This window comes from Alexandromys fortis, unplaced genomic scaffold, assembly GCF_014885135.2.
Source record: "Alexandromys fortis isolate MF-2015 unplaced genomic scaffold, M_Fortis_MF-2015_v1.1 scaffold_0, whole genome shotgun sequence".
Classification (NCBI taxonomy): Eukaryota; Metazoa; Chordata; class Mammalia; order Rodentia; family Cricetidae; genus Alexandromys; species Alexandromys fortis.
The window spans coordinates 37,498,447-37,504,576 of NW_026067949.1; positions in this window are offsets into that span (position 1 = coordinate 37,498,447).

Sequence of the window (6,130 nt, forward strand, 5' to 3'; positions counted from 1 at the left end):
AAGGCCTACCTCTTTGATTTAATTGTAGTGGGGCGATCTGCTCTCGGTGTTGTGCGCTTGTCCCTGCCGCCTGCGTCCTCTGCCACTGAGCCAGTCCCTGCCAGTCCCAGCCGCAGCCTACGGCCTGCGTTTCCCGCCTGCGTCGCTAGCTCCATCTCTTTCTTTCAGTTAATTGCTGATTCATTTTCTTATCCATGTAAAGAAGTTGAATATCACTTATTTACTTTTTCACAAATCATTGGCTGTTTTCCATTTTATTCATGAACATACTAAAGTTTCCTGCTTTTGTCTCTTCACTGTATCTCACTCAAGTTTAATTTCTCAGACTTGTATTTTATTTCACTTTGTCATAAAACATCTCAGTTTCTCCTCGCCTTTACTGCTAGACGTGAATACTTTCGTTTGAAAACATAGTTACATAAAATCATATAAAATCTCTTCATTATAGAAACATTTCTACTTTTGATTCATATTATAGTGCTTATTTTCTCATTACTTTGCTGTTTGTGGAAATATATGGAAAGAATTAGAAAAAAAATCACATTTATTTTCAGTTTTTGGTCTTGGAAAATTTGACAACATAAGTAGAAGACTTAATTACTATCTGAGATTGGATAAGCTTGACTCTGCTGGAATGGAGTTATTTCTCCTTCTAAATCCTGCTTGATTGGGAAGCTTACACAGTGTGTGACACTGTTTCGTAATTCTATAGAAACACATTTTGAAATAAGAAATATTCAGAATAGGAGATAAACACTTGACTAAATTATCTGCACTTTAAAACAAATCCAAGTCAAACACCGTAGTGGTTTGTGACTACAATCTCGTCATCTGAGAGATGAGGATAAGGAAGAGTTAGGAATGCAAGTGAAAACTATTTATAATGTAAGGCTTGCAAGATTGGAGCTGGTCTCAAGACATCTAGTCTCAGTTAGCAATTAAGTATTCTACTGATTTTACTATAAAATTCAACGGATGTATATTTAGATTATATTTATTAATCAGTTTTTACAATTACCCCACAACATGGTAAAAAGTAATGTAAAGGGAGGTAGTTTGCATAACAAAAACTTTTCCGGAGCAAAGACTAACTTTCTCATGAAATTTTGCTCATGTTGTAATACTTACCACATTAAACTATGAGCATTTCTCAATGGATAAAGTAAAGAACAGTGAGGTGCTTCTTTGATGAAAATAATTCTATTACTGTGAATCCAGTGACCTGTGTTTGAACCATGAAAGAAGCAGAGAATGATACTTCTTAAATTGTCCTCTGACCTCCGTGCACGCACACACAAAAAATTGATTTTTTTTCTGAAAACAAAAAAGTAAATAAATGAACATTTAAGAAGTTATATGCACAAAGTGAAATATTCATAAATATTTGTTTTTTAGGCATCCATGTTTCAATATCAAGCTACTGAAATTTGAACAAGGCTTTCAGCTCTTCGTCTCACTCATACATACATAACTTTATCATTTATATGAATATATAGTAGTTTTTAAATACAAATAGAACTCAGTAAGAATCATTTGATGCCTTAAATTAGTATTACCTGTTAATAATTAGCTGTTATATTATAGAATTCTCACACTAAATGATAGTTGAGGACAATACAGGGAGGGTAACAAGATCAGCAGAAAGCTCATTAGAGCAGTAAGTTTCCCTCAGGGAAAGAAAAATTAGATTACAAACAGCTAATGCTACAGAGAAAGGAAAGATGAAGGAACTGTATGAATACTGAATTTTCCTTTGCAAACCTAGGCTTATAAACAATAAATTATCAAACAGTGTTTCTTCATTTAAATATTCATCAATTACCAAAATGCTGGATTTTGCTGAATTTGAGTCAGAATACTGGAATATTACATGGATGTCATCATTTGAATAGAGAGATCTATGTTAAAATCCTCTATTTAAGAAATTTGTAGCCGGGCGGTGGTGGCGCACGCCTTTAATCCCAGCAGTTGGGAGGCAGAGGCAGGCGGATCTCTATGAGTTCGAGACCAGCCTGGTCTACAAGAGCTAGTTCCAGGACAGGCTCCAAAACCACAGAGAAACCCTGTCTCGGAAAACCAAAAAAAAAAAAAAAAAAAAAAAAGAAAGAAAGAAATTTGTAAGTTCCTTGCTTTTTCCTCTTAAATTTCTGGCCATGTTTTATCCAGTAGGATTGTGTATTTTGCTTTTTAACAGACAGGAACATCTTGGACATCACAGATCAGTTCTTACTCAATGCTACCTGTGAATGTGAGCTATTGGGCAAAATTTAAAGCATCAATCTCTCTTTTTTCTTTCTTTTTTTGTTTTATTTGTTTTTCTTTCTTATTTTAAAGCACCAATCTCTATTATGAAACAGATATTAGCTTTCTGTCAACTATCAATTCGGCAGTTATCAAAAGAAACAGGGAGAGGTTGGTGATAATTATTTAGTACAAAGCTCTTTAAGAGCATCATCATATTCAATTTTACACAGTCTAATGAACGACTCACAAATATTTCATCATCATTATGGTGATAATTTGTAGGAAATCACATAATTTCCCTTAAGCAAGAACTTTGTTTCTCCAGAAGCAGTTATTTTCCATGAATAAAAGAAATGTCCTAATGACAATTGCTATTTTTCAGTTATATTTATTTAACACTGTATGTGTCCTACAGACTCTGTACATGAACAAAACTTCTGTGTCCTTTAACTGTCTTTAAGTTATTCATTCAAGAGTTAATAGTGTTTCAAGGAGAAAACTGTAAATCATATCATTGGATGGCTACAAATTGAATGTGGTCTCTGTCAATATCAGTGCTGATACTATCAATGAACCTGGCAGAAAAAAAAAAAAGAATTGGTGAGCATCAGGGAAAGGAGAGAAAATGGACAACTATTTTTCCATTACAGAAAGCTTAAAAAAGTTGTTTACATAAGGATGTGGAGTATAAAGTGTTATTATGAAAGGCTTTAGGGGATTAAGGGATAGTCACTCTACTATGGACAATATTCATGCATTTATATCCTGATGAGAAGGGGGAACTGGAAAGACAGTTTTGATGAAGTTGTGACAACAGGAATTTATTTCTGTGATAGAAGGAAAGATCCTTAATAGAGAAGTCAAATATTAGGGAGAAATGCTTCAAACAGACAGTGAGATGGTAAAGCAATTTGCCTGGAACACATTTGAAATTGATGTTAGAAAATACAAAACAAATCCATTTAAAAAGGTTATTTATTTATTTCTCTCTCTCCCTCTCTTTTGTGTGTGTATGTATCTGTACATATATTTGCTTGAGCAAGCACGTGCACTTGTACGTAGTGGTGTCCTTGGAAATAAGATTAGGACAACTAAGCCCTTTAATCTAGAAACACTATTATTTTTGACCCACCAGACCTGAGTGTTGGGATCCAAACACAGATCTGCTTCAAGAGCAGTAAATGCTCTCAAAGTCTGAGCCTTCACTCAGGCATCCAAAATGGTGTCATGTGAGGCTGTCTTTCATTGCATTGTGGAGATGATTCTGTTCTCTTCAGCTAAGGATGTGTTGGCAGATCAAGAGTAGAGGAAGAGTTTTCAACAGTGAAGAAAGAAACCTAAAACAAATTAAATGACTTACTCTAGAGCTCCCGGAAATAAAAACATGAAGTTTGAATTGTAACCCACTTTTTTTTTTTTCCCCCAAGTCTTGCTACAGACAGAAGCTGTCTGGAATAATAAACCCTTTCTGACTGAGGGGTGGTGGCATTTTTGAAATTTATGTACACAGAAAGGTTATTTTCAAATGATTTGAAGTATACTCTTAGGTCTAGTTGACACAGATGTACAATCACTAGTTAGGGTATTAAAACCATTAGTGGATAAGAGACGGCAGGGAGATTTCCCGATAACGAGAAGAAGAAAGGGAATCTAGACAGCACACTATGCAGGCGTTTGTTTCAAAGGCAGTGGGAAGAAGCTGGAACAAACAAGGAAGATATTTACTCTCAGACCCTATTGCTGTGAAATAACCTGTGATGTGCTGCAAGGTGAGAAGGGTTTGGAGGTCTGTCCCGGTTCATTTCATTAATTTGGCACAAAATACAGTTACCTATGAAGAGGGATCTTATTTTGATAATACCTCTGGGAGGTGAGGCTGGCCTGAAGGCAAGTCTGTTGAATTTTTTTTTCTTTTTACTTTTATTCTTTCTTTCTTTCTGTCTTTTTTTTTTGAATAATGAGTAATGTGGGATTTCTTAGCCTTCTGAGATGTTGTCATCCTAGGCAGGTGAATTTGGGAGCTATGAAACTGTCAACTGAATATGAGCCCGAGGTGCAAGCCAGTAAGTATTATTCTTCTGTGGCTTCTGCTTCAGTTCCTGTTTTCACATTCCTGCTTTGGAAGCCGTCAACATGGTCAATGGACTAGAACTTGCTGCCAGTTTGTAAACCAAATAAACCTTTTTTTCCCCCCAAGTTGGTTGGGTCCTATTATTCTTTCTTCTTTTATTCTTGTATTTCTTAATTTATTATTTTGAGACAGGGGTTTTTCTGTGTAACAGTACTGGTTTGTTCTGGAACTTACTTTGTAGACCAGGCTGACCGCGAACTGACAGAGATTCACCTGCCTCTGCCTACTAAGTGCTGAGATTAAAGGAAAGTCATGACCATGCTATGGATGGTGGAGATAGAGAGACAGAGACGGGGGGGGGGGGTTTGCATCTGAAAGAGTGGTAGCTATAAGAACTATTAGCTACCTGCAATGGGTCGCTTGTAGGCCACTTCCCCATTGCTATTTTACCTTTCAGATGTCCAGTCCTTTCCATTTCATCAGTGTTTCCTTGAAATAATACATTTGTGCTACTTACTCAGCTTTTCACTTTTGCTTTATTTTGTTTTGTTGTTTAAGTTTGTCTTCGGGACATATTATCTGTGGGAAGAACAGGTTTCATCCTGACCTCAAATTCAGTACTGTTCTACCTCTGCCTTCCTAGCCAGAAGATCACAGCATGAGATTATAAATACAATCTAACTGTCATGTAGGTTGTTTCTGAGAAAGAGAAAAAAAAATAGAAGAAAAGAAAAAAAAAAAGAAACGGCTCTTTGCTTTTTTGGAGATTTTTGACTCTATGCTGTTTATTTTCCTACCTGTATTATCAACTTCATTTTAGTGGTGGGATCAGTATCTAGATGCCTAATTTCTTGACTTTCCATTAGTGAAGTTTTATCTTTCGAAATCACTAACTGACAACCTTGCCCACTTAGCATAACATTTCTGTTTGATGGGCTGATGGTGCCTGAAAAGGAAAATAATTTCACTGCTTAACAACTAGTTTGAAATAAAGTCTGGGAATGAAGAGATGATCACATTATTTTAAATAAAATGTCATGTCTCCAGTGTTGATCTTTGGTCTCATCCACTCGTGTTGGCAAATAAAAGCCATTGTCATAGAATCTAGTGTTGGAGCAGGTCTCTTCATTTTTGTCTTTTTCAGTGGAACATTGCTAGTTGTTAAAATAGATGTGGCTGGAAATGGGGAAAAGGAAATAAGACCCCTCTATTGATTTTGTGATGCAAATATTCTCACAGGGGATTTGGACCTTGAGATTTCAGTCCGGTGCTCCGATGTGGGTCTCTGTCTCTGTCTCCTTTCATCGCCTGATGAAGGTTAATATTCAGGAGGATGCCTATATGTTTTTCTTTGGGTTCTCCTTTTTATTTAGCTTCTCTAAGAACCCAAATTATAGGCTCAATGTTCTTTATTTATGGCTAGAAACCAAATATGAGCAGAAGGAGAGAGAGCACGAGCAAGGAACTCAGGACCGCGAGAGGTGCACCCACACACTGAGATAATGGGGATGTTCTATTGGGAGCTCACCAAGGCCAGCTGGCCAGGGTCTGAAAAAGCCTGGGTCAAAACTGGTCTCGCTGAACATAGCGGACAAGGAGGACTACTGAGACCTCAAGAACAATGGCAACGGGTTTTTGATTCTACTGTACCTATTGGTTTCGTGGGAGCCTAGGCAGTTTCGTGGATGCTCACCTTACTAGACCTGGAGGGAGGTGGGTGGTCCTTGGACTTCCCACAGGGGAGGGAACCCTGATTTCTTTTTGGGCTGACGAGGGAAGGGGACTTGATTGGGGAGGGGGAGGGAAAGGGGAGGC